Below are 22,538 nucleotides of genomic sequence, written 5' to 3'. Positions count from 1 at the left end.
ATAGAGGATGTGTCCCGTGTGGTGCAGTATATAGAGGATCTGTCAGCTCTCCTGTGTGGTGTAGTATATAGAGGATCTGTCAGCTCTCCTGTGTGGTGTAGTATATAGAGGATCTGTCAGCTCTCCTGTGTGGTGTAGTATATAGAGGATCTGTCAGTTTTCCTGTGTGGTGTAGTATATAGAGGATCTGTCAGTTTTCCTGTGTGGTGTAGTATATAGAGGATCTGTCAGCTCTCCTGTGTGGTGTAGTATATAGAGGATCTGTCAGTTTTCCTGTGTGGTGTAGTATATAGAGGATCTGTCAGCTCTCCTGTGTGGTGTAGTATATAGAGGATCTGTCAGCTCTCCTGTGTGGTGTAGTATATAGAGGATCTGTCAGCTCTCCTGTGTGGTGTAGTATATAGAGGATCTGTCAGTTCTCCTGTGTGGTGTGGTATATGGAGGATCTGTCAGCTCTCCTGTGTGGTGTAGTATATAGAGGATCTGTCAGCTCTCCTGTGTGGTGTAGTATATAGAGGATCTGTCAGCTCTCCTGTGTGGTGTAGTATATAGAGGATCTGTCAGCTCTCCTGTGTGGTGTAGTATATAGAGGATCTGTCAGCTCTCCTGTGTGGTGTAGTATATAGAGGATCTGTCAGTTTTCCTGTGTGGTGTAGTATATAGAGGATCTGTCAGTTTTCCTGTGTGGTGTAGTATATAGAGGATCTGTCAGCTCTCCTGTGTGGTGTAGTATATAGAGGATCTGTCAGCTCTCCTGTGTGGTGTAGTATATAGAGGATCTGTCAGCTCTCCTGTGTGGTGTAGTATATAGAGGATCTGTCAGCTCTCCTGTGTGGTGTAGTATATAGAGGATCTGTCAGCTCTCCTGTGTGGTGTAGTATATAGAGGATCTGTCAGTTCTCCTGTGTGGTGTGGTATATGGAGGATCTGTCAGCTCTCCTGTGTGGTGTAGTATATAGAGGATCTGTCAGCTCTCCTGTGTGGTGTAGTATATAGAGGATCTGTCAGCTCTCCTGTGTGGTGTAGTATATAGAGGATCTGTCAGCTCTCCCGTGTGGTGTAGTATATAGAGGATCTGTCACCTCTCCTGTGTGGTGTAGTATATAGAGGATCTGTCACCTCTCCTGTGTGGTGTGGTATATAGAGGATCTGTCAGCTCTCCTGTGTGGTGTAGTATATAGAGGATCTGTCAGCTCTCCTGTGTGGTATAGTATATAGAGGATCTGTCAGTTCTCCTGTGTGGTGTGGTATATGGAGGATCTGTCAGCTCTCCTGTGTGGTGTAGTATATAGAGGATCTGTCAGCTCTCCTGTGTGGTGTAGTATATAGAGGATCTGTCAGCTCTCCTGTGTGGTGTAGTATATAGAGGATCTGTCAGCTCTCCCGTGTGGTGTAGTATATAGAGGATCTGTCACCTCTCCTGTGTGGTGTAGTATATAGAGGATCTGTCACCTCTCCTGTGTGGTGTAGTATATAGAGGATCTGTCAGCTCTCCTGTGTGGTGTAGTATATAGAGGATCTGTCAGCTCTCCTGTGTGGTGTAGTATATAGAGGATCTGTCAGCTCTCCTGTGTGGTGTAGTATATAGAGGATCTGTCAGTTCTCCTGTGTGGTGTGGTATATAGAGGATCTGTCAGCTCTCCTGTGTGGTGTAGTATATAGAGGATCTGTCAGCTCTCCTGTGTGGTGTAGTATATAGAGGATCTGTCAGCTCTCCCGTGTGGTGTAGTATATAGAGGATCTGTCACCTCTCCTGTGTGGTGTAGTATATAGAGGATCTGTCACCTCTCCTGTGTGGTGTAGTATATAGAGGATCTGTCAGCTCTCCTGTGTGGTGTAGTATATAGAGGATCTGTCAGCTCTCCTGTGTGGTGTGGTATATGGAGGATCTGTCAGCTCTCCTGTGTGGTGTAGTATATAGAGGATCTGTCAGTTTTCCTGTGTGGTGTAGTATATACAGGATCTGTCAGCTCTCCTGTGTGGTGTGGTATATGGAGGATCTGTCAGCTCTCCTGTGTGGTGTAGTATATAGAGGATCTGTCGGCTCTCCTGTGTGGTGTAGTATATAGAGGATGTGTCCCGTGTGGTGTAGTATATAGAGGATGTGTCCCGTGTGGTGCAGTATATAGAGGATCTGTCAGGTCTCCTGTGCGGTGTGGTATATGGAGGATCTGTCAGCTGTCCTGTGTGGTGTAGTATATAGAGGATCGGTCAGCTCTCCTGTGTGGTGCAGTATATAGAGGATCTGTCAGCTCTCCTGTGTGGTATATGTGGCCGTGTCATGCACCTGTATCGGGGCCCGTAGGTGGAGGGGGGCCTGCCACTATCAGCGACTACTTCGGCTGAATGTGCATCCAAGGAGCGCTGTTTCCCTGCGCTGCAACACACACCACCGGCCAATCAGAGGCTGGTAGCTGACGTCCGTGTACCGTGACTGGGGGCACATGGCAGTGACGTTATACGCCATGACAGGGACGCCAAGGTCAGCTGTCGACTCCCGTGCTGGTTGTAGAAGAGTATCCTGCATGGTGTGGGGGAGCAATGAGTAGTATCATTTGTTTTAATGTATTGCAAAACAGGGCACATTATACCAGGATATGGATATGAGGATGGAGGACATTATAACAGGATGGGGCACATTATAGCAGGATATGGAACAAATATACCAGGATGGGGAACATATATACAGGATGGGACACATATATATATATATATATATATATATATATATATATATATATATATATATATATATATATATATATATATACATACACACGGTATATGAACATGGGGCACATATACAGTATACATTGATGGAGCGCATACATACACACCTGGACTGGGACATATTTATGAGGACGGGGGACATACATAAGAGGATGGGGGACATGTATACATGGATAGGTCATATATATATACCTGAATGTGGCACATGTATATCTGCATGGGGGACAAGGACATGTATATGAGGATTGGGGTCATGTATACCAGGTTGGAGCACATTATACCAGGATGAGTCACATTATACCTAGAAGGGGACCAGGATAGGGAACATTAGAGCAGGAAAGGGAACAGGATGGGGGCATTATACCAAGAAGCAGGCCGAGTTGGGAGATATTATCCCAGGAAGAAACCCAGTATGCGGGACATTATTACTGGAAGGGGCGTTCCTGATTAAGTATCATCCTCTGTAGTCATGTAGGGACTGTCTGTTATTATGTAGCATACAGTGTCTACAGTTATGCACAGTGGTGTCCCACTATTACATAATATCACATCTTGCTATATATAGCACTGTTCCTTACATAAGGTAGTCTCATTATTTTTGTTATCAACATCGCCCTTCCTTTATTACATAGAGTCCTCTTTTGTTAGATACAAACATCAGAAAAGAAGCTTTTCCATGCTCCACCAGCCTTTATTTCAGTTGAAATCTAACAAGAGAGGATAGTATGTAACAAAGGACAGGGCGCTATATACACTGCTCAAAAAAATAAAGGGAACACTAAAATACCACATCCTAGATATCACTGAATGAAATATTCCAGTTGTAAATCTTTATTCATTACATAGAGGAATGTGTTGAGAACAATAAAACCTAAAAATGATCAACATAAATCACAACTAATATCCCACTGAGGTCTGGAGTTGGAATGATGCTCAAAATCAAAGTGGAAAATGAACTTCAGTGAAAATTCCTCAAGACAAGGAAATGATGCTCAGCAGCGTGTGGCCTCCACGTGCCTGTATGACCTCCCTACAACACCAGGGCATGCCCGACGCGGTGGATGGTCTCCTGAGGGATCTCCTCCCAGACCTGGACTGAAGCATCCGCCAACTCCTGGACAGTCTGTGGTGCAATGGGACATTGGTGAATGGTGCGAGACATGATGTCCCAGATGTGTTCAATTGGATTCAGGTCTGGGGAACGGGCGGGCCAGTCCATAGCTTCAATGCATTCATCTTGCAGGAACTGCTGACACACTCCAGCCACATGAGGTCTGGCATTGTCCTGCATTAGGAGGAACCCAGGGCCAACCACACCAGCATATGGTCTCACAAGGGGTCCGAGGATCTCATCTCGGTACCTAATGGCAGTCAGGCTACCTCTGGCGAGCACATGGAGGGCTGTGCGCCCTCCAAAGAAATGCCACACCACACCATTACTGACCCACTGCCAAACCAGTCATGCTAAAGGATGTTGCAGGCAGCAGATCGCTTTCCACAGCGTCTCCAGACTCTGTCACGTCTGTCACATGTGCTCAGTGTGAACCTGCTTTCATCTGTGAAGAGCACAGGGCGCCAGTTGGGAATTTGCCAATCCTGGTGTTCTGTGGTAAATGCCAATCGCGCTGCACAGAGATGGTCTGTGAGCACAACCCCCATCTGTGGACGTCGGGCACTCAGACCATCCTCATGGACTTGGTTTATAACCGCTTGTGCAGACACATGCACATTTGTGGCCTGCTGGAGGTCATTTTGCAGAGCTCTGGCAGTGCTCCTCCTGTTCCTCCTTGCACAAATACTGAGGTAGCGGTCCTGCTGCTGGGTTGTTGCCCTCCTACGGCCCCCACCACATCTCCTGGTGTACTGGCCTGTCTCCTGGTAGCGCCTCCAGCCTCTGGACACTACGCAGCAAACCTTCTTGCCACAGCTCGCATTGATGTGCCATCCTGGATGAGCTGCACTACCTGAGCCACTTGTGTGGGTTGTAGAATCCGTCTCATGATACCACGAGTGTGAAAGCACAACCAACATTCAAAAGTGACCAAAACATCAGCCAGAAAGCATTGGTACTGAGATGTGGTCTGTGGTCCCCACCTGCAGAACCACTCCTTTATTGAGGGTGTCTTGATAATTGCCAATAATTTCCATCTGTTGTCTATTCCATTTGCACAACAGCATGTGAAATTGATTGTCAATCAGTGTTGCCTCCTAAGTGGTGTGGAGATCAGACTGAACTAAAACAATCCATCTTGTCTTCTTCCTGAGAAATCTCGCTTACAACAAGATACATTTCTGCTGACTTGACATTTCCTTTTATGGAAGTAATCATGTGTGCATTCCTTCTTTCAATAGCAGCCTTTATTCACCTTCCAGATGATGTAACTTTCTACTGATAAAGACTGGTATAGATTGTTTATGTAAGAGATAGTGAAATATGAGCGCTTGTGCGCATGTCTGTAAAAGTATAATTCTTTTCTATATAAAGGGAGGGCAAAGCCCAGAGAGAGAGATGTGCTCCTGGGCTTCCCCTGTATATGATCACACAATACCTTGTTTGCGTGTCATTTACTCAGGATCCCTACCTCTAGTAAGCCAGGGACTGAGAAGGACTTAACATTTCTTTGGCGCCCGAACAGGGACCCGAGATGAGAGTATTTGCTCGAGATTCACCTGCGGATACGGACAACGGAGATCTGGGATAATGGACGGCAAATGAACTGAAAAACCTGGCCAGGTAAGAGACATTATTAGTTCTCTTTTATCTGCCTTGTATTATCCGAAAGATCTCTATGAGCCGTGTCACGCTGGGTTAGTCTAGTAGTGAGTAGATACCTATAAAACTCGGGTTACTATATTGTATAGATTTATGAGTCCTGTCCCTGGCAGTGTGTGAACAGTGTGAAGGTTGTGGTATGTTGTGAAAGAAGAGCAAAAGTGCGTAGAAAAATAAGCCGAAATAGTTGGGGTATAAGCCTTATACACGGAAGTCAGCCTAACTGGGTCATGTGGTTGCGTCCTTTCGGGGAGACCTCCGCCCATGCTTGACTCTCATTTAAGTGCTTAACCTCCTTCATTTCTGGATAAGGTTTGATAGAATGAGCCCAGGACGCGGGTCCATGAGCCTGGGACAAGTATGCTAACTGACACAGAAAGTTTTGTGATCTGTATGGTGTTGCTGGGTCTGTTTGCGTGCATAATAGCACTTAAGTACATTCTGCACATTAGAAAGAATGGAGCAGATCAGCCCTTCAATATTTTAGCTCCCTAGGAGAGAAGGCAACGAGACATCACCTAGGATAAGTGATTGTCCAAACGTCACCTGGGGTAGAAATAGCTAATATTGAAAAAAAAAAAAAAAGAAAAATGGGAAATAAACAGACAAAAACCGTCTTAGGACAAGTGGAAGCAGCAGATATCATACAGGAAAGATGTGGGAAGACAGTCAGAAGTCAGATTAGAAGGGTAAGAGAAAAATTGGGAATTTCAGAAGCACTTATGTTTAGCACTGAATGGGAAAGACTGAGTAAAGAACGAGGTGGAATTATCAAAGACAATGGGTGGGAAGAAATCATACACTGTATGATAGAGGTCTCAAAAACAGCTAAAGAGGAGAATTGGAAGTATGATCCAGACACTTCCAAATGGATTATGGGGAAGGGAAAAAGTTGTGACATAATCCCACCACCTTACCTAGATCCAAAAGCCCAATCATTTGTACCATCTGGAGGAGCAGAAGGAGGAAAACAATTTCCAGCCTTGTATCCCAATCTTGGTGGGGTAGGAGGATGGGTATGTTCACACTGTGGACAACAAACTCCAGATTGGAGAAATGATTGCCTAGTCTGTGGTACACCTAGACATGGCGCTGTACTTGCCCCTGTTAGGGTAGTACCAAGACCCTTTAGGGAACCTGGTGCTGACGGGGTAATGGGAACTAGATATCACCAGACCCGACAGTATTTTCCTTGGTCCCCTGCTGAAGGTATGTCCCTCCTGCATAATGCGCCTGATCCCACTCAATATCCCATCCGATTTGCACAATACATACAACAAATCATGCAGACTCATGCTGGGGTCTGGGCGGACGGGGAAGAATTATGTAGAATGAAAATGTCCCCCGGACTTTTTCAGGAATTATTGACACACCTACAGCCCAATAGACCAGTGGCAGAAGGGGGTGCCTTACAGACAGAAGCATCAGGTACCCAGTTCACAGAGGCATTAATAATTTTCATGAGAGAAAAACAGAGGGAAAGGGGATCTACGGGTGTGATTATGCAGAAATTTGGGCAAAGTATTGAAGAATATAGTCAAGAATTAGAAAATAGCTTTAGGGATGAAGGATTGGATTTGACTGATGCTTCAGTAAGGAGACTTTTTACAAAACAATTAATAGAGGGGCTAGATCCGAAAATCAGAGAAAAATTTAAATCCTCTACTCCAGATTGGAGAACAATTGAACAACCAAATATTGTGAAACAACGATGTTTAGGAATAGTCATGGATATGAGAGAGAATCGTAAGCCTGTTAGAATAGCACAAGCTAATACAGGAGGAAGAGTGAGACACAACTTTCCTTGCCACTACTGTAAAAAGCCAGGTCATTTCCAAAGAGAGTGCAGGAAGAAGTTGGCAGATATAAAGTCAGGCAAATTTGTTCCCAGAAATAACCCTCCCCAAACGGACAACCAGCAGAAATCTACCATCATAGATGGTCCCATACCAGATTCAGATTGACTCGATGTGTTACAAACTTCCCTACCAGCTAGAAGACCTATGATACAGGTGAATGTGGGGGGGAGAGAGATTCCATTTTTGATAGATACAGGTGCAACTTCCTCAATTTTGAATCAAGATTTTCTTCCGAATCCGGAAGATATTTCAGAACAAACAACTTTTGCTGAGGGTTATGATGGGGTAATTCGAACACTGCCATATACTGTGCCCCTAGAGGTCTCATTAGGACCCAAATGTTTTGCATCCAGATTTTTGTATGCCAGAGGTGCCCCAACATGTTTGTTAGGAACTGATGTCCTAAAGAAATTAGAAGCTAACATCAATTTTAGGGAAGATGGCACAGTTATACTGACTATCCCTGATGATGCAGAAACATTAGAACAATATGTTAGAATTCAGGCTTTTGAGGATTATGCTGAAGAAAAAGAGTACACCACAGATCTAGACCTCTCAATGGTCCCAGAAACACTGTGGGCACAGGGTGACACCGATGTGGGACTATTGCATATCTCTCCTGTAAAACTATCTGTGCAACCAGGAACTGTTCTCCCACAGCTCAGACAATACCCTGTGAGTGCCCAGCAGGAACTAGCGATTACAAAACAGATAGAGGGATATAAAGAGAAAGGAGTTTTGGTAGAGATACAATCACCTGCTAACACTCCTCTGTATCCAGTCAAAAAGAGAACTCTTGATAAGAGTTCTATGCCCAAATATCGTATGGTACATGATTTAAGAGAAATAAACAAAGTTCTAGATCCAATCACCCCAGTTGTACCCAATCCTCATACGTTACTATCACAGATACCAGCCAGTTCTCAAGTATTTACTGTAATAGATCTTTCAAATGCATTTTTCTCGGTTCCTTTACACCAAGACAGTTGGCATTTGTTTGCATTTACATTTAAGGGCAAACAGTTGGCGTGGACACGCCTTCCACAGGGAATGATACACTCCCCTACTCTTTATTCAAATGCCCTACAAACAGTCCTTCAGAGGTTTGAACCCGAACCACAGGTAGTAATTTTGCAGTATGTGGATGACCTACTACTTTGCTGCCCAGATCTAGAAACTGCAGAAAGGTCCACTGTGAGTTTACTATGTTTTCTAGAGAAAGAAGGGTGTAAAGTGAATAGACAAAAGCTACAAGTTTGTCAGACCAAAGTGGTCTTTCTAGGTCATTGCATTTCTCAAGGTAAAAAGCATCTTACACCACAAAGAACTGAAGCAATAAGACAGATGAATGAGCCTAGAAATCATAAACAGCTACGAGCATTTTTAGGAATAGTGTCTCATTGTAGACAATGGATTATACATGCCAGTCAACTAATGCAACCACTGTATGACTGTGTAAAAAGTGAACCTTATTTGTTGACAAAAGAAGGTCAGATTTCGTTCCAACAATTAAAAGATGCCCTTGTTTCAGCTCCAGCGTTAGGGCTACCAGACTACACCAAACCGTTTCAGCTTATGGCTGCAGAAGTTGATTCCCATGCTACAGGAGTTCTTACCCAGAAGCATGCAGGGAAACAAAGACCAATTGCATATCTTTCAGCAAGGTTAGATCCCGTAGCTAGAGCAGCGCCAACCTGTGTACGTGTAGTTGTTGCTGTCTCACTATTGTTGGACAAAGCATCAGAAATTGTTCTAGAGTATCCACTCACAGTTCAAACTACACATGATGTTTATGGGATATTAAACCAGGTCCAACCAAAACACATTTCCATGGCCAGACATTTGCGGCTGCAGTGTTCTTTGTTGCTCCCCTCTACTATCACATTTGCTAGGCTTCAGACTCTCAATATAGCTACACTGCTACCTCTCGAGTCTGAAGGGGGGAATAAGGACACTGATACACACACAAATTTTTTCCCTACAGACACACATGATTGTACAGAGCTCATTTTACAAGAAACGGTAGGCTTACCCAATGTATCCGAAACACCACTTCAAAATCCAGATTTAGAGCTGTTTATAGATGGTAGTAGGTTTGCAGATGACACAGGTAACTTCCATACAGGGTATGCAGTTGTGTCAGAATCCGAAACTCTCAAAGCAGAACCGCTTCCACCGAAACAGTCTGCACAAGAAGCAGAACTAACAGCATTGATTGAAGCTCTTAAAATAGCTGAGAACCAGACAGCTAATATATACACTGATTCTAGGTATGCACATGGTATTGTGTTTGATTTTGGAGTAATCTGGAGAGCTAGAGGTTACATGACAGCGTCAGTACAACCTGTAAAACATGCTTCTCTGATCAAACAGATCTTAGAGGCTGCACAAGAAACAAAAGAAGTAGCAGTAATCAAGGTAGCTGCACATGTGAGACTCGACACTAGGGAATCTAGGGGAAATGATAGGGCTGATAAAGCAGCCAAAGCAGCAGCTGTCAAACCCTTACAACAGGTTCATACTGTAAACCCCACAGAAAATACTGAAGATAGACTGAGACAAGCACAGGAAGATGCAGGAGAAGAGGAGAGGGACAGGTGGAAAAAGGAAGGGGCAGAAGAACAAGCGGGAATTTGGAAGAAAAATGGACTAATATGTCTACCTAGAGCCTGGTATCCGATTGTAGTTGGTGGACTGCACCACCCTACTCATGTGTCTGCAAATGCAATGACACTACTGGCAAAGCAAGTCTGGTTGGCTCCAGGTTTTGGCAACTATGCAAGAGACTATTGTGCTGCATGCGCTATATGCCTGACACATAATCCCGGACAGACAGCAAAGACCCCTATGAAGCACCACGTCCGACCTCTCTACCCGTTTCAGCGATTACAAATAGACTTTATCCAGCTGCCAAAAAGTAATGGGTATGAGTATGTGTTGGTATGTGTGGACATGTTCTCGGGGTGGCCAGAGGCCTATCCAGTTCGGAAGGCTTCAGCTAAAAACACTGCTGTAAAGCTAGTTGCCGAACTGATACCCCGTTACGGTCTCCCTGAAGTGATCGAGTCAGATAGGGGTACTCATTTTACTGGAGAAATATTTCAAAATGTACTGAAAATGTTGGGTGTTGAAAGTCAGTTACACACTCCGTACCATCCTCAAAGTTCTGGTAAGGTGGAACGCATGAATGGAACTTTAAAATTAAAAATACAGAAAGCCATGGCTGAAACAGGAAAGCCTTGGACAGAATGCCTTTCACTGGCCCTTTACTCAATACGCAATACCCCAAGGGGTAAGACTAAACTGTCTCCATATGAAATTTTGTTTGGCAGGACTGCCAATTTAGGATGTTATTTTCCACAGCAACTTGTGTTAAATATTGAGTCATTGACTTCTTATGTGCAAAATCTTCAGAAACAATTAACTAAGGTGCATGCACAAGTTTTTGCTTCCCTTCCAGATCCTGACAACACAGAAGGAAGTCACAAGTTGGAACCAGGTGATCAAGTCTATGTAAAAAGACACACCAGAAAGGCTCTAGAACCAAGGTTTGACGGACCCTTCCAAGTCCTGTTGACAACACCTACATCAGTCAAGCTTGAAGGAAAGGCATCATGGATACATGCAAGCCATTGCAAAAAGGCAGTATAAGACTCATGATATTGATGTTAATAATGATAACCTCAACGGAGGCGTGGGATAGACTGAATTCTCTAGCCCCTTTGAACAATAGATTCGTACAACATCATAGAAAATTAGTGCATGACTTGTTAAACAATACACAAACCCTGACAGATTGTTGGATCTGTACCCATTCGCCGGTATCAGCCACAAGTATACCTTTTCTAGCAGTTCCCGTATTAGCAGAAGAAATGTTCGCTTGGCCTAATTGTTCAGACAACCTGGCCAACAACCAAATTGGTAATGCTAGGCTGTGGAATACTACAATCGCCATACCAATTGTGGGATGGGTAGAATTTCCTTGGTGGCAGGGTAATCTCTCAGGGAGTAACACACATCTACAATATTTAGCATTTAGGGGAGGAAAATGGGTACCTAGAAATAAGACTGGATTAACTAATTTAGGACAGGTCCCCACAGAAAATCTACAGCTCAGTTTCAGTACAACCGTCCCCCCCTCTGATGCTTTCAAACCTGTAGTATTGGAAAGATACATACATAATAGAAAATGGAAACATTCTAAATTGTTCCCCCAAGGTGATGCAAACAGTTGTACAAGTAAGCTGGGGAACCTGGTTTGTAATAAATCCGATGAGTATATCAAAGGAATGCCTGTATGTGGGAATCCCGCAGCCGGGTACTGTAGCCCCTTGGGACAAAAACCCTCTTGGTGTATGCTTCAGAATGTATCTAGATTTGTGGACTTGGCTCACAGATTGGTATTGCAGCACTCAGCTCTATGGGATCTGCCTGAGGGTACATTTTGGATATGCGGAGAAGGAGCATATAAATGGCTTCCCGTAGGTATAAAGGGTACTTGTACATTAGGACGCCTAACCCCGGCTACATTCATAATTTCAAATAAACAAGTGAATATGCAAGCCGTGCCCAAGCACACACTGTATAAAAGAGCTGCAGATAACTCACCACGTCCCTCGGGGAGGCCACATATAGTACAAATGGGAATTCCTAACAAAATTGCTAGTACCATTTTTATTTATCCTATGTTAACACAGATGTGGGATAAATTAGTTAGAGCCACGGATTATCTAGATGATCAGATCTGGGATATATTGGATATACTAAACACTAGTGTAGCTGTACACAATCAGCATATAATAGTCACTAACCAACATACCCTGGTATTGGATTACCTAACTGCCTCACAAGGGGGTATGTGTCAAATCATCGGACCCACCTGCTGTCATTATATAGACCCGAATAGTACTATGAGTATGACATTTAAATTAAAGGACGTACAACGACTCAGGGATCAGTATGACAAAGACAATGACCAGAATAAGGATAGCTGGTGGTCAGATACCTTTTCTTTTCTTAACCCAGCCAACTGGTTCAGAGGAATCGGTGGGTGGGTTGCTGGGATTATGCAGAGCATAATACATATAGTTATGATTATTGTAGTCATATACGTACTATTCCAGATTGTGCTCAAGAGTATCTCAGTATGCACAGATAAACTTTGTGTAATAGATGCAAAAGTATAAAGTTTTTTTTTTTTTTTTTTTTTTTCCTTCTTCTCTTATGTTATCCTTTGCTAATACTGATTATTGCGCTTATTTTGCTATCCCTTTGTAATATCTGTACTTATTGCAAAACAAAGAAAAGGTTGCGAGAGTTAAACGGAAGAATTAATACTAGATTTGATTCTCTTATTGAATACAAGCATGTACATGTGTAATACCAAATAAAGGCTTTGTCTTTGGCCCTGTGGTAATAAAATAAATAAAAGAAAATGTCAAAGGGGGGAATTGTGGAGATCAGACTGAACTAAAACAATCCATCTTGTCTTCTTCCTGAGAAATCTCGCTTACAACAAGATACATTTCTGCTGACTTGACATTTCCTTTTATGGAAGTAATCATGTGTGCATTCCTTCTTTCAATAGCAGCCTTTATTCACCTTCCAGATGATGTAACTTTCTACTGATAAAGACTGGTATAGATTGTTTATGTAAGAGATAGTGAAATATGAGCGCTTGTGCGCATGTCTGTAAAAGTATAATTCTTTTCTATATAAAGGGAGGGCAAAGCCCAGAGAGAGAGATGTGCTCCTGGGCTTCCCCTGTATATGATCACACAATACCTTGTTTGCGTGTCATTTACTCAGGATCCCTACCTCTAGTAAGCCAGGGACTGAGAAGGACTTAACAGTGGACAGTTTGATTTCACAGACGTCTGATTTACTTGGAGTTATATTCTGTTGTTTAAGTGTTCCCTTTATTTTTTTGAGCAGTGTATGATCCGATATGTAAGGGATGGTGCTGTACACAACAAGAGAGGTCACTGTGTAATAAGGGTTGGCAATATACAAGAGTAGACAATGTAATATATATATATATATATATATATATATATATATTTATTTAGATTTATAGCTTGGTTGCCATAAAAGGGGAGGAGTCCAAGCATATTTTTTGCACAGGGGCTCCAAGCTGTCAGTATACGCCCCTGGCCGGTAGTATTCATATAAGCATGATAAAACATGATGGTATATAAAAACATGTGTAAATGAGTTAACTTATAATTAAAAAGGTTGGAAAGTGTACAAAGATCCTAATTAGCAACAGACATCGTCCCCTTTACCTTTCGTTGTCTTAGCATTTGAAGTCGTGTTTTCAATGATTCAGAGCAAAAACATCAAAAGCGCAGACAAAAGGATCAGAGAATATGTTGACTGCCGCTATGCATGTATGTCATATCTCTATTTAGCCACAACACCTCCATACACCGGCATGAAGTGATATTTACTCTACGTGACACATTTAATGTGAATTTTGGAGCTGCTCCACCGTATCCTAGGGCGCGATACAATGCCAAAAAACATTGTGCAAGATGCAAATGCCATTTCAATTAGTCTTCCATTAAACCTGTCACCGTGGGGTTTTACAAGCACCTGAGCCTCGGCACTAAACACACAATGTTTCACATATTTTTCCTTAATATATTGTATCCATGCAATTTACAGCCGAAATAATGTGCCTGATGTGCTGGAACGTAAGTGTAAAGTAAAATTATGGCCAGTGACCTGAAAAGACGCGGACCATTAGTCCAAGCACCACACTGAGCAAGATACAGAAGCTCAATGACATCTCATTGATGATGACTTATTGAACCATGGTGGATGGGGGGTAATGTCCAAAAATGCAAAAATGGAAAAAAAAATGGAGGGTGTGACTGCTTAGTATATGATAGCACAAAAGAGGCATGTATAGAACGCTGTTCACATACAGGTAATGCACAGTATCTGGTTTACAGCCTATTAGTGACCACCAGACTATTAGTGCTGGGCAGCCCACCTGATCTATCTAAATGCATCCCATGTGAACAGACACCCAAGTTTACAAGACCAAAAATGCTGGGCTTGACTGCACCCTGAAAAATAAAGTTCAGAAAATACATATAAATATGTGAGGTATTGGTCGATATTTTGAATTGGTAGGCAGTGAGTGGTTGTCTTATCAGTATTTTGCACCTGTGTTGCCACCATCTTTACTACATGGATTTGCTGCTTGCTGAGAGTGCATTCGATTGGAGACCTGGCCAGGTAAGTGCGGCGCCCCAGGGTCCTGGTCGTCACAGTGGTATTGCTTTCCTCCTGGGGAGAGTGATGCTACGTTTGGAGGCAAGAAAGGATAACTGCATCCAGGTATCACAAACATGCAACACATTCACACCCCAGGCCACCAGCGGGAGCTTCTGCTCCTATTTATTAGGTCACTCCCCATATATACAGTATATAATTGGTAGTCTGTAGGGAAAGTTAGTGAGTTGCTGGCTGAGCTCAGCTCAGTCAGTTCCAGACATCAGTCTGAGGAGGACAGAGGGTTGACGGAGCTGTGCATGCCCTCAGAGCTGCAGCTCCCAGAAAGACTTTGAAAGGCAGAATTGTATTGCAGGGAGCATGAAGGAAGTCGAAGAAAAGGAGAGGATACCAGAAAGGGACCAGCCCCGCTCAGGCTGCCTCCTTCTGAGGCACAAAACCCCGGTAGCCGGAACACCGAGGAAGTAAGGACCTCTACGCCTTATTTCAGAGACATGCAAGAAAAGCTAATTTCAGGTTATCTGTCCGCACCTACACCCAGGAGGCACGGTGACACCCCACAGAGCCGGGTTATCTAAGGGACCCTATAAACAGGCTCAAGTCACCAGTCATACAGGTTTTGACCTATCCTGTACGGGGACAGAGTGAGCGAAACATCGCATCTGTGAGACCCTTATGTGAAGCCATAGTCAGTAAGGGACTATACCACCGCAACGCAAGGGAAGGCTACTGATTTCCACCTGGACAAGGGAACTCTGGACTTGCCTCCAAACAAGCCAGACTCTGCCTGCCCTATGATCTGGGGCCCTGGACTGTGGATGCTGAAGTCTTCAGTAAAGGTAAAGAGACTGCAACCTTGTGTCCTCGTTCTTCTCTGCGCCTCTCATGATACCACCATCTACACACCGGGATGCCCTGGGGACACACTTCACCTGTGGGAAGGTATACCATCTAGCTGCCATAACATCACCCCAGCGGACCCCTTAAAGCAGCGTCGGTCACCCTGACCGAATACCACAGGTGGCGTCACGAACATAAACTCTTTCCCTTTAAAGACCTTTCCCTTTTACATGGGCGCCCTGGGCCACGGACCAGGTCGCAGCCACCGTGACACCCCCCTGTGAACCGCAGGACCCGGTACAGAGTACCCATAGCCCACGGGGCGACTCATAAGCACTGCTGCCTCTTTTCTGCTGTATTCATTCTTGAATTTTTGGAGGATTTTAGTCCTCTTTTTGTGACTTTTCTTTTAACTATCCATTTTAGATAGCGGTTGACTAAGAGTTTGATCTTAGGGTTGCCATACATTTTATTATAGCTGCTAGCCGCATACTTAGTCATAGGGTAACCATGTATTTAGATAGTTGATTGGTGAACGTTTGGTTTTCAAATGGCTATACATTTTCTATAGCTATTAGCCAAACAGTTGGTCATTCCGTCATCATATATTTTATATAGCTGTTGGCTGAACAGTTGATCACTGGATGGCCATATATTTTAGATAGCCGTTGGCCGAACACTTGTTCTTATGGTAGTCATTCGTTTTGGAGAGCTGTTGGACGTGTGTGTGATGACAGGTTGGCCATATATTTTACATACAGTGGGGGAAATAAGTATTTCATATTTCAGTTTTTTCTTTTAATAAATTTGCAAAAATTACTACATTTGTTTTTTTCAGTCAAGATGGGGTGCAGAGTGTAAATTAATGTGAAAAAAAATGAACTTTTTTGAATTTACCAAATGGCTGCCATGAAATAAAGAGTGAAAAATTTAAAGGAGTCTGAATACTTTCTGTACCCACTGTACCTCATTTTAGGTCAGAATAGATGATGTCAGGAAAATAAGGAAGGACCCACACTCTTTGGACATGATGTCAAGTGTGTTTGTATATGGAGACATACAAGTGCTTCTCACTAAATTATAGAATGTCATCATAAAGTTAATTTAGCAATGACCTTTTGTGGCTTATCCTCCTTGTGGACTGTGTAAGTGACGCCTTCTGGACATCTGTCAGGTCAGCAGTCTTCCCAATGATTGTGGAGCTACTGAAACAGACCAAAGGACCTTTATAAACGCTTAGGAGCCTTTACAGGTGTTTTTGTTAATTATTCTAATTTACTGAGATAATGACTTTTAGGTTTTCATTGGCTGTAAGCCATAATCATCAACATTAACAGAAATAAACACTTGAAATAGATCACTCTGTATGTAATGACTCTATATAATATATGAAATTCACTTTTTGCATGGAAGAACTGAAATAAATAAACTTTTTGATGATATTCTAATTTAGTAAGAAGCAATTGTAGCTGCAGCTGAACAAGCATTTGGCTGACAGCCATCCAATGAGTTTGTCCAACATTAAGTTGATCCATAGAGAGGAAAGTGCCACCCTACTCCTGCAAGATGCGAACATGTACGAAAGCCTCCTTTTGACACTTGTCAACATTAACCAACAAAGGAGAAGAAAACTGGTTAACAAGTCTTCCCACCATTGCCTCCTGAAATGGACTGGAAGGAAGGTGGTAACAAACAAGCCCCTCTCTCTTCAGGGTCAGGAGGCTTGACATGTTCAACCAATATTGGGAAAATATTGCCATTTTGATTTGTTATACAAACTTCCATATCCAAACTTCTCCAAACAAAGTGTTTTTTTTTTTGCAACCCCATTCATTTTATTGGATGAGTTCAAAATAGGACTTGTCTGTTTTGTCAGTTTTGCAGACCACTGGTTAGCAACAAAAGACCCTATTATGTGAATAGCCTCATGAAGTATAATGTATAAATGTCTGGTTTAGTGAAAACTGTACGAAAAACAGCGATGTGTGAATGAGCCTGCATTATTTAAAAAAAAATTTAGGCAGATCTCAGGGCAACTGTTACTTTTAAAAAATAGATATCAAAACTTAAAAAAAAAAAATACAGAACATCAGCAAAACTGAGTGACGAAGAAAGTCTTTCCCTGTCTATACCCTGAGTAGACTTATCAGACACTGACATATCCCTGAATAAGTCCCACCGGGGGAGCGGCACCATGATGACTCGGCCTCATCACATCAGTAATGACAGGTTCAACTGCACAAAAAGAAAGCGCGGAAATACCATCAGCAGCGAGCATCAGCGTGTCAGCAAACTTCTCATATGTTCAGTGGACACAACAATCCTGATAAAAACTCTCATCTATCTATTATCTATTATCTATCATCTACCTATTATCCATCACCCATCATCTATTATCAATCTATTTATTATCTATCATCTATTTATTTATCTATACTCTATTATCTATCTTATATACATATAGAATATATACTAGATAGCTATGAAATAAATGGATATGAGATAGATAGACTGATATGGGATGTATATACATATATACTATGTTAAACATACCGTAATTAATTGCACTCCTTTTGAAAAGTAAGATTTTGATCACGTTCTCACTGAATATAAGAACCACATCTAGTACTTTGTATGACGGCCATGTACACAACGTTGCAGCCTCTGGCAATTGTATTTTATAGTTCAGTGGTCCGCACTCTGTGATTTGCACCATCACTTTTTGGTTGGTGCTGCTTTGTTGCTTTATTTTTGGTATTATATATAAATATATACTATGTACACAATTATTAGGCAATCTATGTGTGCAAAATTATTATGCAACTAAATGAAACAGACATTTTCCCATCTCGTTTATTTTTATCTGCTAAAGTGAGAATAACTCTAAAATGAACAAAATACATCTGCGACCAGTCTAGCACCGTTCTTTCGGGCTCAGTCTCCTCACCTTGGCCGTGTCTCTGAGCACTGAGCACCTTGTACTTCTGTGTCTTGTTCAGTGGTGGTCGGGCTCAGCCTCCTCACCTCGGCCGTGCCTCTGAGCACTGAACACCTTGTACTTCTGTGTCTTGTTCAGTGGTGGTCGGGCTCAGCCTCCTCACCTCGGCCGTGTCTCTGAGCACTGATCACCTTGTACTTCTGTGTCTTGTTCAGTGGTGGTCGGGCTCAGCCTCCTCACCTCGGCCGTGTCTCTGAGCACTGAACACCTTGTACTTCTGTGTCTTGCTCAGTGGTGGTCGGGCTTAGCCTCCTCACCTTGGCCGTGTCTCTGAGCACTGAACCCCTGTACTTCTGTGTCTTGTTCAGTGGTGGTCGGGCTCAGCCTCCTCACCTCGGCCGTGTCTCTGAGCACTGAACCCCCTGTACTTCTGTGTCTTGTTCAGTGGTGGTCGGGCTCAGCCTCCTCACCTCGGCCGTGTCTCTGAGCACTGAACCCCCTGTACTTCTGTGCTTTGCTCAGTGGTGGTCGGGCTCGGCCTCCTCACCTTGGCTGAGTCTCTAAGCACTGAACCCCCTGTACTTCTGTGTCTTGTTCAGTGGTGGTCGGGCTCAGCCTCCTCACCTCGGCCGTGTCTCTGAGCACTGAACCCCCTGTACTTCTGTGTCTTGTTCAGTGGTGGTCGGGCTCTGCCTCCTCACCTCGGCCGTGTCTCTGAGCACTGAACCCCCTGTACTTCTGTGTCTTGTTCAGTGGTGGTCGGGCTCTGCCTCCTCACCTCGGCCCTGTCTCTGAGCACTGAACCCCCTGTACTTCTGTGTCTTGCTCAGTGGTGGTCGGGCTCAGCCTCCTCACCTCGGCCGTGTCTCTGAGCACCTTGTACTTCTGTGTGTTGCTCAGTGGTGGTCGGGCTCAGCCTCCTCACCTCGGCCGTGTCTCTAAGCACTGAACCCCCTGTACTTCTCTGTCTTGCTCAGTGGTGGTCGGGCTCTGCCTCCTCACCTCGGCCCTGTCTCTGAGCACTGAACCCCCTGTACTTTTGTGTCTTGATCAGTGGTGGTCGGGCTCTGCCTCCTCACCTCGGCCGTGTCTCTGAGAACTGAGCCCCCTGTACTTCTGTGTCTTGCTCAGTGGTGGTCGGGCTCAGCCTCCTCACCTCGGCCCTGTCTCTGAGAACTGAACCCCCTGTACGTCTGTGTCTTGTTCAGTGGTGGTCGGGCTCAGCCTCCTCACCCTGGCCGTGTCTCTGAGCACTGAACACCTTGTACTTCTGTGTCTTGTTCAGTGGTGGTCGGGCTCAGCCTCCTCACCTCGGCTGTGTCTCTGAGCACTGAACCCCCCGTACTTCTGTGTCTTGTTCAGTGGTGGTCGGGCTCAGCCTCCTCACATCGGCCGTGGCTCTGAGCACTGAACACTTTGTACTTCTGTGTCTTGTTCAGTAGTGGTCGGGCTCAGCCTCCTCACCTTGGCTGTGTCTCTGAGCACTGAATCCCCTGTACTTCTGTGTCTTGCTCAGTGGTGGTCGGGCTCAGCCTCCTCACCTCGGCCGTGTCTCTGAGCACTGAATACCTTGTACTTCTGTGTCTTGATCAGTGGTGGTCGGGCTCAGCCTCCTCACCTTGGCTGTGTCTCTGAGCACTGAATCCCCTGTACTTCTGTGTCTTGCTCAGTGGTGGTCGGGCTCAGCCTCCTCACCTCGGCCGTGTCTCTGAGCACCTTGTACTTCTGTGTCTTGCTCAGTGGTGGTCGGGCTCAGCCTCCTCACCTCGGCCGTGTCTCTGAGCACTGAACCCCCCTTACTTCTGTGTCTTGCTCAGTGGTGGTCGGGCTCAGCCTCCTCACCTCGGCCGTGTCTCTGAGCACTGAACCCCCCTTACTTCTGTGTCTTGCTCAGTGGTGGTCGGGCTCTGCCTCCTCACCTCGGCCGTGTCTCTGAGCACTGAACACCTTGTACTTCTGTGTCTTGCTCAGTGGTGGTCGGGCTCAGCCTCCTCACCTTGGCTGTGTCTCTGAGCACTGAACCCCCCTTACTTCTGTGTCTTGCTCAGTAGTGGTCGGGCTCAGCCTCCTCACCTCGGCCGTGTCTCTGAGCACTGAACCCCCCTTACTTCTGTGTCTTGATCAGTGGTGGTCGGGCTCAGCCTCCTCACCTTGGCTGTGTCTCTGAGCACTGAATCCCCTGTACTTCTGTGTCTTGCTCAGTGGTGGTCGGGCTCAGCCTCCTCACCTTGGCTGTGTCTCTGAGCACTGAACCCCCCTTACTTCTGTGTCTTGCTCAGTAGTGGTCGGGCTCAGCCTCCTCACCTCGGCCGTGTCTCTGAGCACTGAACCCCCCTTACTTCTGTGTCTTGCTCAGTGGTGGTCGGGCTCAGCCTCCTCACCTCGGCCGTGTCTCTGAGCACTGAACACCTTGTACTTCTGTGTCTTGCTCAGTGGTGGTCGGGCTCAGCCTCCTCACCTCGGCCGTGTCTCTGAGCACTGAACCCCCGTACTTCTGTGTCTTGCTCAGTGGTGGTCAGGCTCAGCCTCCTCACCTCGGCCGTGTCTCTGAGCACTGAACCCCCCTTACTTCTGTGTCTTGCTCAGTGGTGGTCGGGCTCTGCCTCCTCACCTCGGCCGTGTCTCTGAGCACTGAACACCTTGTACTTCTGTGTCTTGCTCAGTGGTGGTCGGGCTCAGCCTCCTCGCCTCGGCCGTGTCTCTGAGCACTGAACCCCCCTTACTTCTGTGTCTTGCTCAGTGGTGGTCGGGCTCAGCCTCCTCACCTCGGCCGTGTCTCTGAGCACTGAACCCCCCTTACTTCTGTGTCTTGCTCAGTGGTGGTCGGGCTCAGCCTCCTCACCTCGGCCGTGTCTCTGAGCACTGAACACCTTGTACTTCTGTGTCTTGCTCAGTGGTGGTCGGGCTCGGCCTCCTCACCTCGGCCGTGTCTCTGAGCACTGAACACCTTGTACTTCTGTGTCTTGCTCAGTGGTGGTCGGGCTCAGCCTCCTCACCTCGGCCGTGTCTCTGAGCACTGAACACCTTGTACTTCTGTGTCTTGCTCAGTGGTGGTCGGGCTCAGCCTCCTCACCTCGGCCGTGTCTCTGAGCACTGAACCCCCCTTACTTCTGTGTCTTGCTCAGTGGTGGTCGGGCTCAGCCTCCTCACCTCGGCCGTGTCTCTGAGCACTGAACCCCCCTTACTTCTGTGTCTTGCTCAGTGGTGGTCGGGCTCGGCCTCCTCACCTCGGCCGTGTCTCTGAGCACTGAACACCTTGTACTTTTGGCCTCCATGGAGGCTGCAGCTCTGGAATATGAAGCACTGGAGGATAATGGCTTCCTCGTGGCTTTATCTTTACTTCTTTTCCAATCTTTGGCAGTTAATGTGCGGCTTGGTTCTCAATCTGTTATATCATTTTTATTAATATTATTATACACCTCAGTATATACTGCCTGGTACTGACTTTACTACCGATATTATTACTATTAATAATAATAACTGTCATCCTTCTTATTATCATATAATACAATTATTATTATTTATATAATAATTTATACAATTGACAACTGTTAATAATTTCTGCATAATAATTCTGCCAATACTTTAGATTTATAACAACAATTATAAAATGGCATTAACAATAATATGTTATTATTGAACTATGAAAAAATGAAGTTGTGCACTGTGATTATACATTAGGGAGCTTCATACGCCTTAATTAATAAATCTTGTAAGCGTTGTGCTTACTAAGCAGCGCTCAAAAATTCTATGTAGTTGCTTAGCAACATGAAGCACGAGCATGGGGTGACACCAACAAAGCTACACGCACCTGAGCGCTGTCAATCTCCGCAGAGCGGAAAAAGAACCATGCTGCAGATTCTTAGAGAATGTTCACATATGTGAAAGGTCCTCATTAAAGGGATGGCCTTAGGCCTCATTCAGACGTCCAATTTTTGCCTACGAGTGCTACGCATATTTTCATACATAGTATTTGTACCTATGATATTCTATAGGACTATTCACATCAGATGTTTTTCTTCGGACCGAGTGACCCGCAGGAAATATCAAAAACATGTCTGATTTTGAGCCATGGTTTGGATCAAAATTGGCAATTCAAGTCAAAGGGTCCGTGAAAAAAAATTACATCCAAGTGTGGTCTGATTTTTATGGATTC

At 44.7% G+C, this 22,538-nt stretch overlaps 1 protein-coding gene across 14 annotated transcripts in view; it reads right to left on the bottom strand.

Annotated features, from left to right (window-relative positions):
* The window catches only part of LRRC7 (leucine rich repeat containing 7), a 337,880-nt gene that overhangs the window by 269,743 nt on the left and 45,599 nt on the right, over positions 1–22,538 (bottom strand). The gene's annotated exons all lie outside the window — the stretch shown is intronic.

This window comes from Ranitomeya imitator, chromosome 8 (assembly GCF_032444005.1).
Source record: "Ranitomeya imitator isolate aRanImi1 chromosome 8, aRanImi1.pri, whole genome shotgun sequence".
Taxonomy (NCBI): Eukaryota; Metazoa; Chordata; class Amphibia; order Anura; family Dendrobatidae; genus Ranitomeya; species Ranitomeya imitator.
Note: the sequence above shows the minus strand (reverse complement) of the source record. Positions and strands in the feature narration are given on the sequence as shown.